Genomic DNA, 26,854 nt, shown 5'->3' on the forward strand with positions numbered 1-26,854 from the left:
ATTAGGCCATTACTACAGACATCTGTACGTAGGCACAATAAGTTGGTATTTTCTGGGTACTTCCAGTAATAAAATCCTAAATCAATGTTTACAGAAGATCTTTAAGCTTTTTTCAGTGATTCCTTCATATGTAGCTTTTCTTTAAAAATCTTTGACAGAAATGTGCAATTACAGAAAGCTAAACCAAGGGGCCACTATGAATTTCCTCAGACATCCTTCTTTTGCCTCCTTCTTTTCTAGGTAGGTGTGGGTCCCGGTTAACGTGTACTCAACCTGTGTGTACGTTCTGGGTGCTCCCGTCTGGGGTCCCTATTAGTACCAGTTCCACTGTTGCTGTGCAAAGAGTACCTTAGTCATCTCTCTACTGAAAAGAAATAAAACCAGAGTTGAAGATACAAGTGTGGGGAGGGAAGAGATAGTCCTTTCCATTTATTTATTTCCTTGCATGATTTTTGTTTTGCTTTTTTGGTTTGGTTTTATTTGTTTGGGCAAGTTTCTTGCCATTTACCTTTGCATTTGCATTTCCTATTGATTGGCAATTTTCAAACTGTTTATTGTGCTCTTTTGTTTAGCTGTTCAAGAGCTAAAACAAAAGCCACCAGGCCCTGTGAGGGACACATTTGCATGCGGCGAGCATTGCCCGAGGAAAAAGTAATTGCTAATGCATATTTATGTGGCACAAATTTGCCATTTGTTTATGCATAAAATTATCAATAGTGCAGGGCGGCCCAGCCGTAGAAAATGGTGACCTTTTTAGCTTAATAAATAGAAATCAGCTGTTATTGTGAAGAGATCAGCCATTTATTCTGTGTTGAGGGACACTGTCGGGAAAATGTAGATTGGTGCTGGCAATATCATTAAATGGAAGGCCAGTGACCCTTTCGGTATAGTCTATTATACTTTATCTAATAGGGGATAAATGACTCTGGTTGGCAAATAGATTAAAAAAAAAAAAAAAAAAAAAGTGAAGAAAAAAAAACCCCACACCACCACCCCCCCCCCCCCCCCTTCCTGACTTCTCTCTTATTGCTCAGCCACATGAACAGGTAAATACTGAGGAGGTAATCTTGCACAAGCTGGCTGGTATTTTTCTAGCAGAAAAATGACTTTAAAACCAACAACAACAACAAAAAAAACACAACCCGAAGCCAACCACTAGGCCTACTCTGTTTAGACTAGTTTTGACTGGTTTGGAGTGGGAAAAACAACTAGAGCCAGCCTGTGATTCTTCCTAGTTCATGGCGTCAAAAGCAACGTTCTGAAAGGCCCATACATGCATTGGATTTTGGCTTGTGAAATGAGAACTCATAGCCTGAAAGTAGGAGGTAGGGTCTTTTCTGAAGACAACAGGTTTTCAAAAACAGTTATGCTTTTTTCTTATATGCATTCAGTTTTTTAAGAGCAGATAAAAATTTGCCAGATTATACCCCAAGACACTGAAGACCTTATCTGCAGAAGATGTAGCAACAGAGTTTTCTTTATGCTGTTCCACTAATTCACCTCAACCCTAATGGGCAGACTTAAGACTTGAAGAGTTAAAAACTAACAGCCATAAGCCTCAGGAAGTTCTTGTGAAAATGAAAGTATATGCAGAAAACCTCATTTTGCTCTCTGTAGTGCACTGCACCGTGCATAACTGGAAGCAGTTTTAACCACCCCACAGGTGAAATGTGAGTCATGGTGACTGTAAATGGTTGTGGTTTTTTATGCACACTGTATGGTGGACTGGGCATTTTGTTTTGTTTTGGTTTTTTTCTTAATCACTGAGAAAGATGCAGCAGATGTTTGTGATGGCAGTATTTTACTTAGCAAAGGCTATGTTAGATAGCCTTATCTGCATACCCAGTCTGGTTAGGTGAGATGAAATCCTACCCACTGCCACTGTGGGACTGCCCACCTTCAAAAGATGGAGGCTGGCCTCTGTCCACCCTTCTCCCCTGTGCCTTCAGAAAGTCCTGCTGTTATTCTGGAAAAGCTGATCAGAGTAACTTTGGGGCTTTGTTCTGTTTGCTTCCTAAAAAAACCTATCGCAAGCTAATGTCAGCATCACAGAAAAGCCACCACAATGTTTGTCACCAAGTGATGTCTTTCTGGTGGCCTCAGTAAAGAGGCAAAGGGTTGAACAGGACAAAGGAACTTGCAGATTGCATCACTGGAAGCCTCTTTGAGGCAGGGTTGTCTGGGGATGATGGTTTGGAGGTCGTTGTCAGAGGTAGGACTTCTGTCTTGAAGGGTGTTGATCTGTTTTTACCACTATTAAAATTCAGGGAATGTTTAAAAAAAACCCATTTTTAGTAAAATATAATACAATACATAAAACTTACTATAGCACATATTATACAGTAGATGATGTATTACTCTATAATAATGTTGTAGAAGTCTTCATAAGAATGTGTGCCCACAGTTTGAGACTTACTCATACCTAAAATTTTCTCTCGTATTGGGACAGGTTTTGGAAAGGGTTTCTTCAGTTTCCTGTTTCTGCTTTTCAATGCTTTTAACTCCTGTGCACAGAGCTCTTGCCTGCTTCTGGAATGCTGCCCTTGCAGTCCTCCCAAATAATGGTCCCCAAACCATGTTGCGGTAGAAACAAAAACATTGTAGGACATGTTATGGAAATAGAAAGTCAAAGAAATAGAAAAAAGTATAAATTTTGTTAGATACATCCTATGGAAACCATAGTTAAGATGAAAGTGAATTTAATTGCAGAGTAGGATCTAGGTTTCTTCACATGGCAACAGGTCCTTTTTTTGCTGGTTCTATCACTCAAGACCATAGCCAAGAACCACAATTTCTGAAGTTTCTATTAATGTTTGGGGATTGTCTCATCCTCTCGTTAATAAACAGTTGTAATTAGGTGGTATTTTACCTTTACAAACACATTTTTATTTTTACTTCAATAAATTAATTCTTGGCTTATTCCAAGTAGATCTGATTTTTCCAAAGGGTCTTTTCCCATACAGGTGTCTCCAGCTCTGCTCCTGAAAGAAAGTCTTCCTCTGCATGTCAAAGCTCACAGCTAGGTGTTAGCCTCAATTCTGCTTTTTCTTTTCTAACAGTCATAAAACAACCCTTTTGAAATATGCTGTTTGACAGCAACTAGAAAGTTTTGTGTAGATAAAATTAACAAGTAGAAAATGCTTAAGTCTGTTGTGTGGGAATAAACTGGGGGCCACACTGTTGTAAACTAACCTGGATCCAGCTGAGATTCTAGCTCAGGATATTATTATTATTATTACAGCTACTGTTGTCATTAGTACATATTTTTTGTTGTATCTGTACCTATAGCTGTCCAGGTCTGGTTGTGGAAGATGCTGTGCTAAGTACAGAGAAATAAAAAGCAAGGCTTCTTCACAAATCTGGAAGGTTTATGGGAAATCACAAAGGTTTGTAAAGAGTAGTTGGTTAAGGGAGAACATAGGTCAGAGACAAGGATGAGCAAGTATCGCTGATCAAAGTTTGTAGCAGCGAACACAAGAATGAGCAAAATGAGTATTACCTTTTCCTTGTATTCTGCTTATATGAAGAGGACAGGGAGTAGCACCATGCCTTGATTCCAGGTTGCTGGGAAAGACAAAAACATGGTGGGGAATATTTGTTTACTGTAAGCAAACGTTACAGGTCTGATCGTCCTGTGACCTGTCTTCATTGTCCCAGGATCTCATCTTAAGTGGGAGCGAATTGAGTGGGGCTTGTTCTTTCCTCAGCTCCTGGTGCATGTCTGCTGTATTAATAATGTGTTGGTTAGGGAAGGAAGATAAAGGACAAATTTTATATTATGCTAATTAGTTGATGAATGTTTAATAAGATAACCAAGTAACAAGCATTAAGCAATTTATATTTTCTGTTTCTTTGAGATGCTGGTAACCAGGTAGTCTGATAGGTCTTGCAGATCTTGACCTTTCTTTGTAAAAGGAAATTCTGATGACTTATCTGCACTGAAAACTGACTTTTTCCCCCCCTTCTTCAACACAGATTTATTTGAAAAGCTCACAGAGATACTCATCTTTCTAAGAACAGAAATTCTGTTTGAGGAAATTTCTATACAAAATATAGAGGACACATTTCTGTTTCCTCATCTGATTGCTCAAAAATAATATAGGAAATTGAGATTTATCTTCACAAAGTTTGCCTGCGTGCAGAGCTCAGTATGAACCAGGGATGGTTGTCTTTTGAAACCTCATGCAGCAACCTGATCTTGGTGGTGGTCTTATGTGCTGCCACTTTTCAGAGTGCTCTGAGCTGTAGGACTGGCAAAGTAATTCCATCAAGTTAAACCAGTAGAGAAAGTGCCTGGTTTTATATATTGGGGTTACTGATTTCAGAATTTGGGTGTTTGTTTTGTAGTTTAAAAATAAAAAAAATTCTTATTTATTTTTATTCATACATATGTTTCATATTACAAATTATCTGTTTTGGTTAGACTAGATTGATATTAATAGATTGTAACACAGCATAGGGATGCAAAACCGGACTGAGAGGACAGCCACTTCACACCTGAGATGGTGTGGACTTTGGCTTGTGTGAACTCAGTGTGTCATGTCACAAGTATGGTCTCAGACTTGCTTATGCAACTGTGTCGGTGTGATCCAGCTAAATAACAGTAGTACTAGAGTTTTTTTGTTTCCACATCCCTGCTTTGATGTACACTTGAGTCGCATAAAAACTTACTTGTCCAGTTTTGCAACCATGTAAACTGAGGCACAAAGCTAGTAATGGCAGGGGGAGCCTATGACTAGGCAGGGCCACCTGGGTCAAACAGCCCAGTTGTGCTCTTCCATGCCTCTGCAGAGGGGTCCCAGCTCCTACCTCATGCGTTCCGCACTTGTACACCTCATGCCACAAAACACTTCTCCCCTCTATGCTGATGGCTTGGGGATAAAACAGCAGCAGTCAGAACTGTACTAGGTGCCCAGAGGGGTCTGGGGTGCATCCCAGTCCTGAGCTGTGGAGGATGAGGTGGGGTTTGGGAAGTCATGCCATCTAATGTTAGTCATTGAAGTCCTGGACTTTGTCATACCTGGGGGAGATGCTGCTCTGTCACCCATGCGGGAAGCTCAGGTGCAGCTCAGAGAACCCTCAGGCAGGGGACTAAGTTGTGGAGTAAATGTGTGAGTAACCCTCCTAGTCACACAGTGACAGCTGAGAGCAGAGGCAAATGCAGAGGACTTCTTGCTCCCAGTGCCATACTCGCACTGCTAACCATGCTAAACAGGCTAATCATGCAAGCGTGTTAGGCTGGGGATATAAAAACAGAATCGGTGAGTGTAGGTTAGTTGTTTAAACACTCAAGAGAAACAGGAATATATAGTCATATCTTTTTCCTAGTTCAATCTTTGTATTGATTTATCATGATAAGAGGTGCCACTTTAGTTCTAATAATGTCTACTTTTATTTTCTTTCCTTTTTTTTTTTTTTTTGCTATTACATATTTCTATGGCAGCTTTTCCATGTGATATATTTTGGGTCACACTTTAATTTACACCAGTCTCTGTTCTGCAAAAAAGAGTTCATGAACTAAACAAAAAGGAACGGGGAGGGGGATGTCTGGCAGAGCCCAGGCTTTTGTTTCATGTTTTGGATGTATTTTCTTTTTAAAATAAAATTGTTGATATGCATTTGCTTTTATTTTTCTAGCCTTCCTCTTGCTGATGACCGGGTTCCTGTTTGATCCTGTTTACAAGCTTACGAAGATTGAAAATAACCCCAACTCCTCTGCATTGGGTAGGAAAACAAAACCATATAAAGACATATGGCAATTACTCTGGAGGGCTAGCAATATGGAAGAGTGTGGTATGAAGGAAGAGCTTGTGGAGAAAAAGAAGGTTACTAGGTTACCACAAAAGACATTAGTGTACACAATTTTTCTCACCCACTCTTTTGAACTGGGGAGGAGGGGGAGGAGTGAGCATATCATCAAGTAAATAAGGATATTCTCCAGCATGTGTATGCCCAGTGTAAACATTTTAAGTTTATACTTTCTGTTACTCATTCAAGCTGCTTTGCAGTGCTATTTCAATCTCTTCAAAACCTCCAGAAAGATAACTTTAAAAGATTTTGGGGTTTGGTTTTTTCCTTTAAAATTTACTGGCAAGATAAAGATTTTTCCCTAAATTACTATAAACTTGTGGATATATGTGCAATGTTTTAGTAGTATTGATGTGTAAGTATATATATCCCAAGAACTAAATTTTCACAAATACTTTATAAAATGACATTTCTTGCAGTTAGGGAGAGTGGATGGGGAAGAATCCTGTTAAATGTTGTTGTTGGGCTGACAGGAGACTCAGATACAGGTAATCCCACAGTTAATGTGTCTGCTTGATCCCGTAGTAGTCTTTGCGCTTAACATGACTGCCATGAAGAGTAAATGTTTGCAGAATTAAGGTTTCAAAGACAAGCACCTCCTTTTGGTAGCGTGGTTTTTATCTTGTTATTGTGGACTTCAGGAACTAGAGTTGAGTATGTCAAATGCTGTGGAGTGTGATGAGTTTGTTCTAGAGTTAGGCTTCACCTAGCATGACCAGGTTGCTATCGTAGTCACGTATTCTGGTATAATTGTTGCCTTTGCAAGGGGAGTGGCAACTGCTACCACATCAGGATTAGAAATGCAGCCACAGTGACAGGTAATACTTATGTCTAGTTTTCACAGGTGGAAATGAGGAAAAGGTGTGGAAGGCAGTAGAGAGCCAGAGCTGGTGTAACTGAGGATTTAGGGCCAACTCTCAGATGAAACCCTGGGACAGCCTTCTTGATTTCGGTACAATTTTGTCCACATGCAGAGGGCTATTCCACTGTTCTTGTTGGGACAAAATCTCTAATTAAGTTTGAATGCAGGATTATATGATTGATAATATTCTGGTGTAATGACAGTCTAAGTCATGGTATTTTAAAATGATTGATTCAGATGTGAAAAAGTCTTATGATTCACTTTTCTGTTTCCAACTGCCCGAAGTCAGTTGTGACATTCTTGTATTTTTTCCTCTTCTAAGTAAGCTTATCAAAGAAGAAATCACTAATTTACCAGCTAGTGTTTAATAATCAAGGAAGTGAAACTTCTACTTTAGAGAGAAAAAAAGAAATCCTTTGCTGAGTTGCTGAATGATTTTTAAATAATAAAAGCTTACCATCTACTGGGCAACTGATTTTTTTATTATTATTATTTTTTAAGGCTTTCATTCTGAGAGGGGTCACTAGCCTTTGAGAATTGAGCCACTTTGTTGACAAATCTGTCCTCTAAATTGAACAGCATTAATTAGAACTTTATGTTGCAAATCCTTACTTTTTAATGTGGGTGGTAGTATCAACAAAAATGTCTAATGAATTTGATTGAAGATGATTTTAAAAGGTCTGCCACCTGTAGATAAAAATGTGCATTACTACACATGGTAATTATCAAGACTGAAGGCCATGACATGATCCACTGACCTTTTGAAATCAAAACACTTACTGTAAAGAAAAAAAGGCACCGATTTCTCCATCTGTGTTAATATAGGACATGTCTGTATATTCAGCTATATCAGTACACTGTAATATATCTAGGGGAAAAAAAGGTACTTTGGATTATGTTAGACACAAGTTTCCTGTCTTTTCCTCTACAGGCTTGTAAAGCTCTCACTATTTTTATATGTGTTGAGGGTTCTTTTTTTGATCTAATGAAATAGATTGCTAAAAATATTCAGGTGTCTGAGACAGCAGCAAAACATCTCTGAGCCACCCTACAAAAATAAACTAGTTTTGTGTGTGCAGGATGAAAAAGAAAGTGTACAGGAACAGATTTCAGCTTCAGGCTTTCTATAGGGGCATTTGCAATAAGGGAGGGGAGCAATAACGCAGCAACTATCATTGTAAAAATTATGAAAAACAGTTTGATGGTCCTTTTTAAAGTCAGTTCACTAAACAGGGGCCAAAGCAAAAGGCTGAAAGGCAACTCGTACTTTTCCATTAACAACCTCAGCCCCTTGCTGCTATTTGCAGTTGAGAATGAGTGCTTCTGCATACAGTAATGGTGAGAAAAACTAAAGGGAAATAAAGGATGCGAGTGAAAGATTTTCTGTTTTCATATGAGTGCTTGGAACACCAAGCAAGCAAAGAAGCAGCAATTTTAGTTAAGCTAATGTAATAGAAGACCATTGCACCCAAACTGTCTCAGCAGAACTTCCTGCATAATTAGATTGTAAATCTTCTCAACTGAGGAAGTTTTGCCCAGGGTCAGATTGTCTAAGTAATAATCCATTCTACATAAATTAGAAGATTTGAACTGCTGGGATACATTATTACATTAGTTTTGGGTTTTATTCCTAATATAACTAAGGAGAACAAATGCAACAATTCTTTTTCTTTTCTTCTTTTTAATTATGTTATGTCTCTTTAGCTTTTGATTACCTCGGAAGGCCTTTCCTGTAGGTTTTTGGATTTTTTCCTGAGCAATGATGATGAAGTTTTCATCTAGGCAAATTAATACATTTTTAATATACTTTAGAAAGTGATACCACAGAATCCTTTGGCCACCGGATTCTGTGATATCACTTCCTTAGTGAAGCATTTAGTCAGAGATGCTGCTGCTCTTTTTGTGCTGCAGTTTTTGTGATGCTGAAGTTTTATCTCCCACTATGACTCCCTTGTTCTGCAAAGAATAGAATTGCTGTCTTCAGGGTAAGAATTAATGGATGAAAATTTACTAATAACTAGTTTACAGCAAGCAGGCTTTTAAGTTTTTAATTCAATTATTTTCTTTGAGAAAAAGAAGATTGTGGGTACTTGACATGCATATACAGCTTTATGTAAAAGTGACGGGGTAAATCCTGAAGTTGTTATTTAGGCAAAAATTGCCATTGAAATTTCAGTATTTGATCTGCTCGAGGGAAGTAAAGTTCGTAGTGTAGCATGGATTAATTTGTATGGACTTGCTGTTGGTGATTTCCCCCCCCACCCCCCACCCCCTTACATTTGACTTTCACTATGAAATGGAGGCGTGGCCAACTTTTCAGGAGAGCCTTTTGGACTTACAGGTTTTGGGCTGGACTCTCAGGGTGTCTGTGTATACTCTGCCAGTGCTAAAAAACAGAGAGAGGAGATGCGGAGGGGCTTGTGGAAGTGCTCACGATGCTGTGGGCTCCCAGTTCCTGGGGCTACTTCAGGTGTGCGCTAGCTCCACAGTCTCCGTTAGATGCACAGCTTAGAGATCTAGACCTGCACGGTGGTAGTAACTGGTGGCAGGATTGCAAAACCAAATTGATCTAGCTCCGTGATGGGTTGTGTTTTGTTGTTGTTGTATGTGCAAGCGTTGAGAAAAATAATATGAGGAAAAGGTTGGCTTCTGTCATTAATGATGGTTTTAAATATCTGTCCTTACTGAAATTCGTATGTTACATAATGGCAATTTTTTTTGGAAAGAGGAGGAGGAAACTATCTGGGGTGGGGGAGGTACTGAACTCCCTATTTCCCTTCTACTTCCTGTGTTCAAGGGTAGGAAATTAAAAAATGGAATAGATAATTCTGTATTTTCAACTATAGAAGTACTGTGATTACCTGATGCCGGTTCTGTGAGCTCAGCTGCCTGGTGAGTTTGTGGTCAACCTACTCTGCAGAGCACTGGCAGCTGAAAGCAAAGCATAAGCTTTGGTGGAAACAGCAAGTGCTCTCAAAGGTCCTGGAAACAGGGGTACTCCCAGACTCAAGGATGTGTGATCACCCTTCTCTCAACTGCTGGGCAGGAAGCAGACTTCAATATACTTCTTTATTTTTCTCTATTGCTGTGAGACACCAGTGGATGTGAAAAAGGAATAACAATTTAGAAGAGATAAAAAAAAAAAAAAAGAAGATCTGTGAAAGTCCTTTGAAACTGATATTTTGGGGAAACACCAAAGCATCCAGGTGCCCTTGGAAGCATATAAGAGCATTGGAAGTCAGGAGATAAAACATTATGTTTCATTCCACTTAAAATCCAAACTTGCTCTCATTACTGCCATTATAATCCTTATAAAATTACTTTTACATATTGAAAATTTTCATTATTATTAGTAGTAGTACTTATTATTTAACAGCAAGTAGCTGTGCCTTTTCTCAGGAACATCAGATGTAAAGAAAATCAGACCTCTAGACTACTTTTGAGGCAGAAATAATCCAACCATTATTTCTGGTGTAAAAGGTTTGTGAATAGCATCATTTGCCTAGAAGCTGTTTTCCAACCTAATAACTCCCGGAATAATGACCTAAAACTGTTTCCAAGAGGATTAAGGCCCATATAACTATTAGAAAGTATAAGTTTTTGAAAAAGCTTCTTTCTGATTGGTGGAGAGGTGAGTTCTGATTTGGGTTAAAGCCGCTTGCTTAGGAGAATCAGTTTCAATCTCTCTGAAGTCAAAAGTGTTGAAGTAATCCTCTGGAGAAGGATTGTCTGAGGCTTTTTTTTTTCTTTCTTTATATATAAAAAATATATATGTGTGCATATATAGATATTGCTATAATGACCTCAAAGATGGTCATTTAACTGGGTTTTTAATCCATTTGGGAGGTTTTTTTTAATCTTCTGCTTTAGTTTGCCATGGGCAAAACCCGTTCAAAATGGGCTGAGATTGCAGCTGAACACTTAGCTTGTTGGTTAATCATCACTTGAACACTCTTCATTGGAGAGGCTGTGGAACAGAGAACTTATCTGTAATGATATTGGTGTGTTTTTAAGGTTGTGCACGTTGTATGTGCTTTACTCTTGTTAATTGCTTTTTTAGCTAGTGTGATCTGTAAAGGGGAGGGAGAAGAAAACATGGGCTCAGGATGACTCGGGGAATATCCACTGTACAGGGGACAGGCATTAAGGGTTAGAGGAATGCATGTATTTGCAGCTGAATCTGTTTGATAAAGAGCTGCTTGCCGAGTTGCACTTTTAAATTGGTATAACTTCCCAACCGTGCATCAAAACGCTGGTGACAGAAGTTCACTGCAGAAAGCATGTGAATTCACACTGAAATGGCTGTTAACCACCTATTGTCTTTTTTTCACCTTTTTGAAATAACCGGAGCTAATGCTGTGGCTTCTGGCCAAATCCCAGAAATGTCTCAGCAGATCACACCAAAGACCTGAAATCATCAGTGAGTTCAGCCAGCTTTATCGTAGGGTGCCTTCATTGCCAGCAATCAGGATTGGTTTACATCTGTCCCAAGAGCATACTCATGTAAGAAGGTGAAATAAACATCTGGCATTAGCAAAGTGAAATAGAATTATTTATTTTATTTACCTGAGGAACTAGTATCACTGGCCATTCAGGAATTTGTAATAATGTGCATATACTGTATTAAATCAGACCTTTAGACAAGTTTGGCCTTGTGTGCAATTTAAAGGCGGTTTAGCAGACCTTCTCACTAATAAGGTAACAATAAGATTTGACTGTCAACTGAGTTGTTACAAAAGACAGAGCTAGTTTTGTGGGACACTGAAATCCATCTTTTAAAAAAGCAGAGGGGATTTAATCAGTGATGGTACTTAACATGCAGCTGAACTAGGCCCTGTTTTGAAAAAAAAATCACTGTAATTCTTGCATTGGTTGACTATAGCCACAATAGAGAAAGGCAAAGAAGTGTTTGCTGATCAGATCTATGGCCAAATTCATATTTCTGATGCAGGATGCATGGTGCCAAAAAGCTGATGCATATGCTTATGAAAGATTTTTCTGCTTCTATATGTACTATAAATACATTCCACATGGCTTTGTATAAAGCTCTCTGTTATTTCAGTAAGTCACAAGCTACTAAGCCAGATCCAAAGAAGGTGAAGCTCTGAATAAAGTTCTTTAACATTTTATGACTTTGAAACCCTGTTTTAGAGTATATTTGCTTCATTAATTTGTGGCTTTGATCTCAGTTGGGCAAGCATTGAAAAGATAGGCAAAATTTAATGGGGAGGAAAAAAAAAAATCTTTTCACAAAGTTCTCTTGTTGCTGTTAAGCTAGCAGACTGAAGAAAGTTCCTTTTCCTTTTCAGTATTCTAGGTTTTGTTTTTAAACCAGGAATATATAGTTCTATTTAAAATAAATCATTTAAAGGAATACTGTTGCTGAAGATGGTACTTGATGTGACCAGGTTTGGCAAAACTGCTTGCCTAGTGTGGATGAGTCTTTCCTAGGATTTTAGAGAAAAAAAAAAAAAAAAAAGAAAAAAAAATTGTGCTCCCTCAACTTCCAGCTCTTGGACTGAGGGTATAATTGTGCAGTGTGGTCTTCCTAAGCCCCCAGGCAGGTCTGTTCAGTGTCCCCAAGCGCACCTTGGAGTGTCCCCAAGTAGCAGTAAAATGAAGTCTGGCTACTGTCTAGCTGTTTCCCCTTTTTTATATAAGAACTTTGAATTCCAGCATTATAATTAAAAAGATGAGAAGAGAGAGTGGATTAGGTGCAGAGGTAAACCAAAGAGTTTGTTGAACCTAAGCAGTAAACTAAGAGATATTTTCCCTGTTGCAACAACATGTTGCTCTAGTTCCTCCCCATATTTTTACTTTTTTTTTTTTTTTTTTAAACAACCAATATATAGTCAGGCACCAGAGTAAAATGACGTTAGGAGTGAATGCTCTCTGCTCCCCGCGCTTTATTTCCCCCCCAGCAGCAGCTGGATGCTTGATGTTTCTGATGGAAAGTGCAGTTTTGTTCTCAAGATTGGTGATATGAATAGAGTATCATCCTATTTGGTTGCTTTGTCCCTTGCTGATACTTACAATTATGCCTTCTTACTGTACCTTTTCCACATACGTGAGCTTTTATGCTTTCCCAGTATTGCAACCCTGGGAGAGTAAACAGAGTCCACTCCTTGCCGTGCATCATCTGGGCAGCCACCAAGTGAACGCCAAGCATAAGGTAGTTTGTGGTCATCACTTATACCTGTGTAACAGCGGTGGAGATTACTGGGTTTGGGAATTGAGAGTTTTGGGACAGTTGTAGTGCATAATATAATGTAGTTATGGGAAGCACGTTGTGGGGGTCTCGCGTGGAGGGCTAGCATGGGGGCAGTGATAGCGAAGCTTGGCTTTGGGATCCTGCACCAGGTTGTCGGCAGCTGCAGTCAGAACAAGCACTCTGCGTCTCTTTCCTCAGGTAAGGGGGGGAAGTGAGCATGAAGGAATAGTGACAATCCTGCAGCTGCTTTTTGGTGAACCTCCGTAACCTTAGATGAAAGAGGTAAAATATGAAGATGATAATTTTATAAACAGTCTGGTGTTTTGTGCCTTCCTCTTCAGAGTCAGGTACAAGATAATGTCTAGACTGACAGCTGGGGAGTGCTGAGTCCCCACCCTTGGAAAATAAGGCCTCCTTGCAGCATCTGAAGTGGGGTGCCCCAGGCTGAAGCACCTGAAGCCTCCAGCTGCTCCTGAGTCATTGGATGGGAGTCCTCATAAGGAAAAAGGAAACGGGGGTTCAGCAGTTGGAAGCTGTAAGATGGGAGAGCCAATGGCTTCCCATTTCTACACCTTTGAAAGGGTTAATGCCGAGGTGCTCTATTGTATTAATGATGGTTGTTTCTTCGCAGAGCCCGTTGGGCTCTTTCAGGGGCCTCTCAAAACAATGAGTGCAGTGAGGCTGTTCTGTCTAATTACTCCAAGACAGGGATGCTAAAGAGGAATTAATGACAGTTGACAAGTGCAATTAATAATTATAGCAAAGCTGGGAGTCATGCAGCAGGCAGATGACAATAACAGGGTAACTGTACATGACAGCTTTCATCCGTTCCTCCCCCCGCCTGCTTCTTCTTTCTTTTACCCTTTAATGTGAGCTGCTGCGTGCAGCCGGGCCGCACCGTGTACGGACAAGGAATGAGAAGGTGCTGAGATCTAGTTGCTTAGGTTTGTCCAATTTCTAACCTGCCTGCCCCAGTCTTTCTGTCCTAAAAAAAAAAAAAAAAAAAAAAATCTTAAAAATTAGCAACAGCACCAACTTAGTGGCACAGGCTTCTGTTAGCTTTCATGGTCAGGTGTTGACAAGACTACTTAAAATTCATGTTGGGAGATTGGAAGGAGAAGGGGACAGGGAAAGGCAGCAGCAAGCTGGAGTTGAAGTGGGATTTCCATATCAAAGGCCAGGCCTTTGGCTCTGAATGGTAATTAAAGTACCCAGATTTCATCTCCTTGGTCAGCTCATGAAAAGGAAAAAAAAATTAGAGGATTTTTTCACTCCCTTTAGACTACAGTACAGCAAGCAGTAAATTAAATGAAAGTTGAGCTAAAAGGTGCCTAACGCTTCAATCTTTTGCATCTAATAGAATCTATGATGTTTTTAAAGCATTTATTCAGTTCACATCTTCATCTTGCTGTGATTATAAAGGATATCATGTCTGCTTACATTTATTGGGCACACATCTTGGCCTTCCCAGGGTTGTAAAAGGATTTCACTTTGCATTATGTTGCTGTTGTGTTACGGCCTTTCGGTTAAAAAAAAAAAGGGGGGGGGGGGGGTGTAAAAAGGAAGAAAAAAGGCACATTTCTGTGTAATTTCTAGCTGGTCATTGTAGGAACCACTAACAGTGAGAACCAAATAAATGCAAATTTAATGAGGCATGGGGAACTAGTAATGAGATATAACAGCCTCTCACCTTGAGGTTGCTGGTTCAAACTTAGACCATGGATGGCACTGTTGAAAGTGGCCACAAACCAGCAGTCACATGGGAGTAAATGTGCAATGTTTTGTCACCTTGGTCCAGTTCCTAGTGGGTACGTAGTGGTGAAATGAAAGCCCTGCTTGCATTTGCTGGTAGTTCCTCTTCAGGGGCAAAGAGTGCATGCTTTCTGGATTTCCTGCCATTGGCATGGGTCATGTTCAAGTCAGAGTTATGCTGTAACGTGCGGCGTCTTGGCTGTCTTGGTTCGAGGTCTCCTGTAGATGTGCTGTGGTCTCCAGTCTCTGGGGCTATCGGTCTGGCCTTTCACTGGCAGTGGGTGAACACCCAAAGCCTGAGAGTTTTACCAATACCATTGGTGTCATGGTGTGCCCTTCAGTTTCTCTTTAGATTTGTGCTGGCCAGGCAGTTTCTCAATACCTTGGGCTCCTGCCTCTGGGTTTGTGCCTCAGTAAAACCATGGTTGCACCCTCTTTGGCTGAATGCCCTGAGGGGAAAAAGCAGTTTAGGTCTCTTCAATTCTGCTTCATAGCTATGAAAGACTGAAACCTTAAGTCTCACAGCTGTACATGTATAATTAAAGGTGACCAGGCTGGGTCTCCCTTACCTTGGGGGCTGAGTCAGAACCTGCTACAGGTCACTGAAAATATCTCTCCTGACCCCACTGGATGCTGGATCAGTTCCTTGAGCTGAAACCCTGAGGTCTAGATGTTTTGGTGCATGTCCTATAGTTACATCTCCACTGTAGCAAATGTATGCGTTTCGACATAACCATTTTGGTATGAGATATTATAGATGCAGGCAGTGCTGGTGGTGTCCAGTTTGTATTAGTACAGCTGCTGTGATAGAAGGGGTAAGAAAAGCTCCTTGAAACAAAACATGGAATAGTTAAGATCAAAATTGAAAAAAGAAGGGAAGGGGGAAAAAGGCAAATTATTGTTGCTGTAGCAAATAGCAAGAACTTAGACATGAGCCAAACTAAATGCCCACAGAACACAAAACCACTGTGAACTTGAGGTTTGCAAATCTAGACTTGTATTCTAAATGCTGAGTTTATTTTTCTTCCTCCCCTTTTTTCTTTCTTTCTCTTTTCCCTCTCTCTTGCTCTCTAAGGCGTGCTGTTGTCCTCCCCCCCCCCCCCCCCCCAGCTCAAGTGCATCATTTTCTGCTATTGTGCTTAAAAAAACTCTGCTGCAGGGGCTCTGAAATGAATAAAAATGTAATCCTCAATGTGCCCATTGTGCGCTCTCATTTGTTTTTGCTGTATCGATTTATCAGCGGAGGGAAATTACTTGCTGGAAGAGAGGATGCCAGTCAGAATGACATTTATTTCATAGTACAAGGAGGCTCTCCAGCGTGTTTCCATGTAACCCAGATATTGGAGCTGTAAAAGGGCTTGTAACAAGGTTTAGTGCTATGATTAGATCGTGTGGAGCACCTTGCTTTCATAACAACAGGCACTTGGCTGGAGCCAAGGCCTCAGGTTATGGTCAACTTTTTTTTTTTAATTCCTTTTTCCTTAACACAGAGTATTTGGCTTGCACCCCAAAATATTCCTCTGTTCAAAACTCAGCTGTGAAAACTTCTGAAACCTCATTTGGTATTTATAAGGGTCTTGAGCTTTCATGTCAGTGAGCTAAAAAGAGAAAAAAGATAAAATATTTACTTGTTAATCTTTTTGGCTTTGTGTTTCTAGTGAAATAACCTCATGATTTTAATTCACCAAAGCAAATCTCTTCCTCCAGTGATTGTAAGCTACACTTGCTCAAGGCAAACAATTACCTGTAAAAATGAAGCATATTCTTTACCCAAAACCTGTAATAGGTATATATACGCATTGCAAATAAAGGTGGGATTCAGGAGGCTGAATCCTGGCCCTGGGGTTCGTGTTTGGCTGCTGTTGTTGGATAGTTTGTGGTGGGGGCTCTGCTGTACTGACTTCAGGTGTCTGTTGAGCTCAGCAGCCCCTTTTCAACAGTGTCCAAGGTCAGGTGGTTCAAAGGAAGATCCCCAAACCCTAGAAACGGTCTTCCTCCATGGGACTCCTCTTTAGCAGATGGATGTTGGCTTATTCTCCGCAGCATTTTATGTACCTTTGGAAATGTCCTGTTAGGAGATATTCTTAAAACTCTTGACATATTTATGGCTATTTAAGAACCTGTTTCTGGAAATAATCTTCTGGATTGTCAGGCTCTTCCTCCTAGCATGGATATTGATAGCATATAACCTTCATTAATTTCCTGTGATTTTATTTATTGTCATAGACATAAAGTTGTTGCTAACTTCTGTACATCTATAGTTACCTCTCTTTGACTTACCTGATCATGAGCTTCTGTGGCATTGTATAGCAGGGAGCTTTGGGGGTGAAACCTGCCCCATAAGCTGGGAACTGCTCCTGACTTATGCAGGAGCTCAAGTGCTGGCAGAGAGCCCACTGCTCCTGACCATTGCAGGAACATGGGGAAATAGGTAGTAGGAGGTATGGGAAGTTATGTCTGTGTTGAAGAGTGCTTGATGCTTTCTATCCTAAAACTCTCTTTTCAGCTGTTTTTATCTTTGCCAAATGATTTCAGCTTTGGCTGATATTTTCCATTTTGGGTGTTTGCCTCAGACGTTTAAAAAAAAAAAAAATTAAAAGAATTTTTCAGCCAGAATGGCTCAGCTGTCCCCAAGCTGAGAGAAAAAATAAGTTGTTTTGCTTTTATTAAAGATATTCTTCCTACTATCTTGATGGAAAGCTCAGCTCCCCAGCTACAAGCCTCTGAAATGCTGAATTTCTTGTATCCAGTAGTAACTTTCTTGAGTGATAGAATTAACCAGGTTTAACTAACCTGTGGAGTTCTCTGCTAGACTGTGAACTCACTGGCTCATGTGTCTCTGCTGCCTTTCTCTTTAGGGTGGTGGCTGGGGAGTAATGGTTAGGGTTAGCTTAGAACCAGTTAGGCCATCTGCCTACATCACACTTTCTGTTTTAAACAGAGGATAACGCTGTTGCTGCAACTGTATCCAGCTGACCTATAGCTCAGGCTGCATGTGAGACACAGAGTTAGCTGAGGGTCTTGCTAGCTAAGCTTGGCCTAAACTGAACTGTTCCTTTCTAGTCTAGATGTGTGTTATTTTCTTCCTAAAGTTCAGGTCAGAAATAGAGAGCAAAAGGGAATCATAGAATGGTTTGGGTTGGAAGGGACCTTAAAGATCACCTAGTTCCAACCCCCCTGCCATGGGCAGGGATGCCTTCTACTAGACCAGGTCGCTCAAAGCCCCATCCAACCTGGCCTTGAACACTTCCAGCGAGGGGGCATCCACAACTTCTCCGGGCACCCTGTTCCAGTGCCTCACCACCCTCACAGTAAAGAACTTCTTCCTAATATCTAATCTAAATCTACCCTCTTTCAGTTTAAAACCGTTACCCCTCATCCTATCACTACACTCCCTGTTAAAGAGTCCCTCCCTGTCTTTCCTGTAGGTCCCCTTTAAGTACTGGAAAGCCGCTATAAGGTCTCCCTGGAGCCTTCTCTTCTCCAGGCTAAACAACTTCAAGTCTCTCAGCCTGTCCTCATAGCGGAGGTGTTTCAGTCCTCTGATGATCTTTGTGGCCCTCCTCTGGACCCCCTCGAGCAGGTCCATGTCTGTCTTACACTGGGAACCCCACAGCTGAACGCAGTTCTCCAGGTGGGGTCTCACGAGAGCAGAGTAGAGGGGGAGAATCACCTCCCTCGACCTGCTAGCTACACTTCTTTTGGTGCACCCCAGAATGCGATTGGCTTTCTGGACTGTGAGCGCACATTGCTGGCTCACATTCAGTTTTTCATCCACTGACGCCCCCCAAGTCCTTCTCCGCAGGGTTGCTCTCAAAGAGTAGTACTGAAATGTGGAAGAGAAAAAAAAAAAAAAAAAAGTAAGTGCCTGGCAGAAGCAGAGGATAACACTATTGCTTTTGGTAAGGCTGGGAGCATGCATCAAATAGGTCTGATGGAACTTGTCACAGCAGTGGGAGCATGGCTCTTACCTGCTGTGATGGGCGCCTGTTATTTGCTTGAGACACCCCCTTCTGTGGGCAGGCATTGAACCTTTCAGATTTCCTTTTTCTGTCTCACTGAGGTTAGCAAATGGCCAGTGTGAGGAAATAGGAACGTTCCTCTGGGGAGTAAGAAATGGAGTCTGTGAATACGTGGACCTGAGGGAAGGAGGTCTCAGCACACCAAAGACTGAGGAAGATGTGAGGTGGGTTGAAGTAGCCAGAAAATCATCTAGGCAGCTATGATGGCCTACATTCTTGAATTCTCTTATGGTTTAGGAATTATCTGTTTTGCCAATACATTGGACGATGTGAGGTTGATTGCTTTTTTTTTTTTCTTCCTCTTTCTGCATACCCAGGCAGCTATATTTGGAATGAAATATGGATTCTGATAGCAAGAAGATAAATGAAAAAAACTAAGTTTAAATGGTGTTGTTACCTTAAAATAAATGCTTCAGTAACATACAGGCTAAAGCTATTTAAGTATATGGAAATGTATGTAAAATCAATATACTACTATGTCATTTTTTGCGTCAGAATCAGCGTGTGTCTGTGCTGACAAAATGGCATGCATTACCTTTCCCCATCTGTTCAAAGCACATTTAGTAGTGCCTTGAAAAGCTTTTGCAAGTCATGACATAAATACACAACTGGATGGTGCAGTATAGATAGAGCAGCAATCTAGTGAAGCCTCCTTTTAAAGGGAAATTATTTTAATCCTTTTCAACAAAAAGAAATTTGTTTTAGTATAATAGTATAGTAGCATTTACCAGTCCATATCCATGTTAAACGTTTCTCCCCACCACTATATCAGAAAATAGCTTTCAACGTGGATATAATCCAAAATCAATTAGTTCAGTTTAAGTTATTTCAAATTTCATTGTTAGTTTTTAAAGAACATCTTCCAGATTGTCTCTAAACTTTGCAGGAAAATTAATTTAGTTAAAAGTTTCTTCCCACTTGCATATTCCAGCCTAGAGGAGCTGAAGATTTGCAGAGATCACCAGTAAAAATAGTACCATTAATTCCCACACAGTAGTACCTGGGTAGTTCTTCAAATGTCACTTTCTTTGTAATTATTGACTTTTTATTGGCTTTTTAGCAGAGCTTCTTGTACTATGATATGTAGCAAAACCACACCATTCTCTCTTACCTGATGAGTGCAGGTGTTCATCCACATGACTTTATTGATGATTTTACATAAAAAATTTCTTAAGTGTCTTTTGCTCAGAGATATACAGAAGGTTGAGAGGTAGCTCACTGTTTATATGGTATCCTAAAATATAGAACTCTCCTTACGTGCCCCAGGTGATTGCCGTTTCTAGGGCAGAGTAGCCTCTATCTTTTAGACAACCTGCAGGACCACACAATTTTGAGCTTCTTATCTATGGTTTCCTCCTTATCTATGTAACCTGATTATAATTCCATCCATCAACTCATAATTTTCCTCCAGTAAAACTCCTGGTAAATCTCGATGTACACCAGCTGGTGGTATGGGATTGTCATGTCCATCTACATAATCAGAAGGAACTGCAGATAGGCAGAAGTGAATGCCTGAAGTGAGAGCTGGCCAGAGATCTTAAAATGACCGTTCATTTGTGGGTTGCTTGTTTGACAGACTGCAAGGCTATAGCAGTTTTGTGGAGCAAAAACCTCAGGTATTAAATAGATGAATGCTTATGGAATAACTGTTCCTGTTTCTGTGGCACCTGGTGAAAGACTAGGAGAAAATGATGGAAGCATGAAAAAGTAAATTACTTTGGAAAGTTTCTCTTTAAAAATCACAGTGTAGTTTGAGAACCTCCAAACTATTAACGGAGTTGGCTGGGGCCAATGGGAATCAATCAGAGGTGTGTGTGTCTAATCCAGTTCCTCCTACAGCCTTGGAATAGACCTCGCTAATTTTCTGCATCAAAACTAATGAAATGAAAAGTTTTATACAGGTGCAAATTAGTAGTAGCTATTATTGTGACTTTTATCCTCTTATTCTTTGCTTATTATAATGTTATATTTGGAAAGTATTTGGAACAAGAGCCAAAAGCAATGGAAAGACCTTCCTTTTGAAGCAAAATTAGAACCATTAGTTGGAAAATCTCGCACTGTAATGTTTGTTCATCTCTTCACCATTGCTGAATTTTGCTTTCACTTGCAAGTGTGAACCAGCAGATTAGACACTTCCAAGGACTCATTCACTGTGAGGTTTTGCAGGTGATTTCAGTTTAATGCAACCAGATAATTGTAGCCCTGGGGCTTGGCTAGGTTATAAAGCTGCTAATCCAGACAATATTATCCGATCACATGTTGTGCTTATATGAGAGACCTCTGCCTTTAATAGTCTCTCCCTGTGCTTGTAAGTGGGGGTTTTGGGTTTTTTCTTTAGTTTCAGCAGCCCTATAAAAATGAGACACAGGCTAAGATTAAGCTCCTGAACAAGTCACTGGAGTTATGCAGCACTTTATTACATGTACCCCATACATGAAATACAGATACTGCATGTATCAGCTTGGTCATGGTGCCAATCTGTATGTTCACCTCTGCATTTAAGAGAGGGTAAGGTGATAGGTAGTGACAACTCTGAAAACTTAAGTCTGTATTTAGCTCTAGGCCCACATGTAGCTGAAGCAAATGTATGGTAATGTTTTATAAGCAGTGTCGTGAAGTAGACAGAAGACAGATACTTTTGTTAAAAAATATATATTTGTCAAAACAGAAACTTTTCATGGCAATACACTGGTTTGAAAAAAGCTTTTGGTGGGAGAGAAAGGAGGGTGAAATTGTGTGTCAGCCTGAAATCTGGACCTCTCTCATTTGGCAATCTTGTTTGCTCACATCTAATGAAACTTCCGTTATTTAGTTTCAAGGGAGACAGTTCTTGTAAGTTTGTCATCCAGCTCTTTGAAATATAAGAGGTTGATATGGGTCATATAAAAACTTAGATGAAAGCTCAGGCCTATCACTGTCTGTGCTATGGGAAAATAAAGCATACTGTTCTGATACTGATACCTTTATAGCATTGCTTTGGCTAAAGATATAAAGTGGAAGGAGGGGCTGTCTTCTGAACTAGCCAGCAAAAGATACTCCTTAGGTTTGGGTGAACTGCTGTGGCTGGAATAAATAATTTGGAAACTGGGAGTAGCATTGGTAAGACTTGCATAATACTGATTTGGCCTGTTACAGATGGAAAGAGATCTCTATACTGCTAATTTTATAAAGTGTGATTGCTTCCAATTACTTCTTTGTACTCCTTTCATTTCTCTGTATGTTGCTTGAGCAAACGCGTAGCCTGGCTGCGCAGGTCCGTATGCTGAGGAATGAGGCAGAGTCCTCAGCTTCTTGGAGGATGTCATTGGGCTGAGGATCATGCCCTTAAGAATAGGAGCGCTGGCTTTTTTCCCTGGAGAAGTTGGTTGTACCATTGTTCTCTTCTGTGTTGTATTATTAGATATTACATACTTATATAGCTAATGGCAACTCTTTATCAACAAGCGTTTGTACGAGAGAAACTATCAGAGTAAAAGGAATTGATCCGGATTAATCCGTTTACACTTGTCCTGCTTGGGAAAAAGAAAAATAACTGTCAACTAGAGCTGTGCCTCTCACTTGAGCTTGCTCTGGTGCTCATTTGACCATGTTCTGCGCTGAGTCAACTTGCTGAACTTCAGCCCTTGACCTAGCATCAAGCTTGCTGTCCCTCCTCCTGCTTCCAGAATAAAGTGGAGCATAGAGTGCCTGTTTCAAAATGGACTGTATAGGGATGCTGTTGCCTCAAGAAATTATGATGGCAGCAGAGAGTTACTGAGGTGTAGGAGAAGTCAAGTCACTTGGCTTTTTTGGACTACTTCCAGGCTTGAACTAACTTCAGGGAAGGAGGAGATATGAAAAAACTAGAGGGATTGTGCAGTATCACAGTCTTTGGATATCTGTTTAGACTATTTTTTGAAGAGAGGAGAGACCCAATGATTTCTCAATAAAATTTCTGTTACATTCGTTTTTTAAAGAAATATATTTAATTTCCAGCAGTTGTGACAAGGTCTATAGTGTTCACTGTGACAGTCTGGCTCTGATTTTGCAAAGGCTTGGCAAGTTCACGTGTTAGTTTATGCATCTGAATAGTCCCTCTAACTTCAGCAAGACTATTGATGTATGCAGAGTTTACAGGCTTGCTGAAGTCTCTGTAAGATGTGAGCCTAACAAATAACACAAACTTTACACTGGGAAGCACTAATGTCAAATGTGTAATTAAAAGAATCTTCAGGACAGGCAAATTTCTGAGCGTGTGCAGTATCCTTTTTGTGAACCTCAGGATCTCAGCTGGTTTTGGTGAAAAACACAGAAAGCAATTAGCTTGCATCTTGGAGGCTAATAATAACTGAACCTTTTGGCAGATTTTGTGATGGGATGATTTTCTCTCAGTGATATAGGCCAAATGAATTACTAAAACAGATTTTTAAAAATCACTTATTCTAACACAGTTGTTTTGCTGTCAGAGGTGCATAAAAGCAAAGAATTTGCAACCCGGACTGTTACAAAAAGGTCTAAAGTGCAAAGTAAGGATTAATCTCACGTATTTGCGATGTTAAAGCAGTTTTCCCTTTGGAGCTATGATCTTGTGTGTTCTGCTTGAGACTTGAACAAATTTCATAAACTTGAGTCCCCTTTATTCTCTTTTTTTATGAAATTTGAGGAGATTTCTTCCATTTCAAAAGTAAAGGTCCAAACAGATCTCCCTGGATAAACAAGATGAGTGAGATTTGGTTCTAAGTCAGGCAGTGGTGGGTGGTGGTGCTTGATCTTGAAATTGATGATGTTTGTTTTCCCCAAAAAGACAACAGTTGTAAGCAGGTTTACTGTCAACTGCTACCTTAATGTGCTTCAGCTCTGAGCCAAAGTGACCTCCTTGCTGCTGTGCCAAGTTGTTCAATCCCTACGATCACTTGGTCTTTGTGGTCTCTCTGAGCATCACCAGAGATTCAGCAATGCAACGAGAATGGAGAAAACGGTGCCCACATACACAAAAATGTCACAGTCACCTGCATGGACAAGTCCAGTAGCTTTAAACAAGGGAAACACCAGTTTGTAGATGGAGGCACAGGAACCCTGTTTGTGAAGAGGAATAAGGACACGCTGGTAAGACTAATCTGGAGTTGAGGTTCAGTTCCCAACTTTGCCACAAGCTTTCCTGGCTGACCAAAGGCAAGACAAATCATCTGTATGTCTAACTGCAAAATTTGAATAGCACCATTACTTAAAAGGAGAGCAGTGAAGGTGGGGGTGTTAAGTGGTGGTGCAGTGCTTGTGGCCCACATCAGTACAGCACTCATCAGGGCCCAAGACACAAATGATGCAGTCATCCCTGGGGTGCCAGGTGGGTATCTGAACCTCACTGGTAGAGGACGATGTAATCACACACAGAAGCTGTGATGGCAGTGTTTTCCCAATAGTGAGAAGCAGTCCTTGGGGGAAGAAGCAAGAGCTGCTGGAAGAGAGAAGAGTGAAAAAGCAATGAGATGTGCTCCTAGATCTTTTAGTTCAATTTAGTTAGGATTGAGTGATATATAGGCAACGCTGGAGAATAGTGCCTGTTACATGAAAACTTAACTATCTGGCACAGGTATGAGATGCTTCTGGAAAAAAAGACATCACTTTCCCCTTTGAAAGCGTGGCTGGCTTTATAACACATCTAAACAGGATATAAAATCCTCTAATCCTCTGTTCACCTTATGTCTATTTCCTATCTCTGGATTTAGCTAATGTAGGACAGTGCTGAGACACTAGTTATGGTATCAAAGGATGTTCCCTCACTCGTCCTGTGGTGAGTCAAGCTTGGTGCCCTGGACCAAACATCAGGGAAGTTTTCTGTGCTTTTCTCCTACATAGCCAAACATGTCTGATGTGTAATGGGCTTTTTTAACTGTTGTTTTGGTCTTGTTAACTGTAAGCCTAGAAAGTTTTGTCTCTTGCTGAATTGTGAAACACATGCTGATTCTTCTGAACAGGTAGCCTAGAAATCAAATGTTTATGCCTCTTAGTTTTAAAACATATATAATAGTATCATTTGATCTTACCTTCGAAAAAGACTGGCACCCCTACCCCCATTCTTCTGAGCAACCAGAAAATACTGTAAATGCTTCATCCTCACCTGGGGCTCATGTTCCTGTTCCTATTCCTTATCAAAAGCAGTGATGTGCAAAATATGGACTGAAACCATTGCTGCCTAAAGACACTGTCTAGGCTGAGAATAAATCTGGTCAGCTGCAGACTCATATTTTTCAGTGGAGCCTCTGTTTCTTCTTCTCCTTTTCCAAGGGAGATGAAAGCCTCAGCAAAAGTTCACAAAGCACCTACCAGGAGAATTACTCTGTTCCCTTCAGCTTCTCATGCTGCACCCATCGCCATCTCTAAGGTCTGGTGGGTTTGTAGGTGGAGCTGCAGAGTCTTACTGCAGGGCTCTCTCTCCTTGCACAGTGTGACTTCTCTGTGCCTTTTCCTTCAGGCTTGCAATGGAAACGCAGTGCTGCTTTGCATCCTGGGGTTTAGGCTTCATGAAAATATCCGACAAAGCTATTTTTAGATGTAAGGTAAGATGAAGCAAATTATCATTTGGTGCTCAAGTCAGTCACTCGAACATAGGCTTACAATGCCAGCTTAGGTGTTTTAGGGTATCCTGTGTTGCATCCAGTTGCCTTTCTAGTAAGGTCCCAGCCCTGCCCTTGTGTCGGAGGGGTAGGCACAGTTTAGCTATAGTTGGATTTTCAGCTCAGTGAAGCTGGGGACAGCATTATCTATGGAACCACTGAAGAAGTTAGCTACTGGTGCCATCGTGGCAGTGGGGTGCTCTGCCTAGCCCAATTAGCCTTGCTGCAAGGCTAGCCTTATTAGCTCAGGGTGCGTGCTTTGGAAATACAGTGAAGTGAGGCTGGGTATCTCTGCAGAGCAGTGTTTGGCTGTGGGTCTCCACTCTGAGGTCTCTTCCCTTGGTCTGAGGGCATTGGAGGAAGCCTGTTAAACCTGGCCCTTTGGCAGTGCTTGCTGCCCCTCACCTGGGTGTCCCTGTCCTAGTGCCCTCCCTTTTCATTTCAGTACCCAGTGCAAGTCTTGTCCACAGTGACCTACCCTACCTGCAGCTCTTTTAAAGAGTAATAGCCTGCATGGAAGCAGGTTCATAGAAGTTAGAGATCAGTGTAACCTTTTGCTCACCTCTGCCCATCTCTTTCAAGTGGCTGCAAAGAGTGAAGATGTCCTCTCTTCCTTCCCCACTGCCTCTGTGCTCCAGCTCCTTCTCCTTCCTGCCTGGGAGTAAACAGTAGATGTTACGTGTATTAACACCGTGCTCTAACACAATGCTCCTGGGCGTGCTCTGTGTGCAAGTCCCTGGCAGCCGTAAATTAATTAAAAGTAGACAGAAACCCTAGGAAAAAAGCAAGTTCCCTTCCCCCTGCCCCTCTTTTCCTTTCTCTCTCTGTGGGTAAATAGCTAATTCCTTTGTTCCTTGCTGCACTATTTCATTTCTGCCATCATTGTCCTCATTGTTCTCTGAAACAGGAGGGGTCTGGGCCAGGAGCAGCCAAGGTCTTAGCTAATGACGGGAAGTCTTTAAAGTTTGCGCTGCATTTCATCTTCTCTGTGGGAGTTTTAGGACGCATCCAGTGTTTGATCCCCACCGTGCAACTTTGCTTCTAGTTAATTAACAGATCCCCATTACACTCTCTCATCTGCAAGCACATGGGAGGCCTATCAGGAGGTAATTCAAGGCCAATCTGAGTGATGGCAGAAATTAGAGAAAACGGTTGTTTTAGGGTTCTAACATTCAGGAATAAAGCTCTCCCTTTGCAGAGGTGCCCTGTAAATTTGGGCTTGTTTTGTTGTATCATTTTAAGTTTTTAAGTGATCTCCTTTGCAGTCAGGTCTGGTTTGGGGGTTCATTTTTTTGGGAAGTGTAGTTGGGAAAGCAGTTTATTTGTTTTGCTGCTGCTTTGCCGTGCTGGCAGCCTGCATGGTGTATGGTTTTGAGGGCCAGTTGAAACGAAACCGCAGTGTTATTAGCAAGATGTTTTCACCTTCCTTTCATTCCCAGCTTCCCTGTTCCCACCAAGCCTATTATACAGGTTACAAGTGTCTTATGGCAACTTTTTTAGTGTCGAGTAAAACCACCACAGGCCTCCCAGCTGCAGAGCTTTGTCAGGCTTTCAGCTAAATACTGCATCTCTCAGGAGTGCAACCTTCTGTCGACTTTGAATGTTT

At 40.9% G+C, this 26,854-nt stretch overlaps 1 protein-coding gene across 2 annotated transcripts in view; it reads left to right on the forward strand.

Moving 5' to 3' along the window:
* SOX5 (SRY-box transcription factor 5) overlaps nucleotides 1-26,854 on the forward strand; it is a 648,107-nt gene that overhangs the window by 152,457 nt on the left and 468,796 nt on the right. The window contains exon 2 of one of the 2 annotated variants that reach the window (XM_030040646.2): nucleotides 5,638-5,724. The gene's annotated coding sequence lies outside the window, so the exon portion shown is untranslated. Of the gene's footprint in view, nucleotides 1-4,523; nucleotides 5,725-26,854 lie in introns of those variants that run through there. The other variant, XM_030040647.2, reaches the window with a different exon arrangement.

The sequence above is a fragment of the Aquila chrysaetos genome, chromosome 17 (assembly GCF_900496995.4).
Source record: "Aquila chrysaetos chrysaetos chromosome 17, bAquChr1.4, whole genome shotgun sequence".
Classification (NCBI taxonomy): domain Eukaryota; kingdom Metazoa; phylum Chordata; class Aves; order Accipitriformes; family Accipitridae; genus Aquila; species Aquila chrysaetos.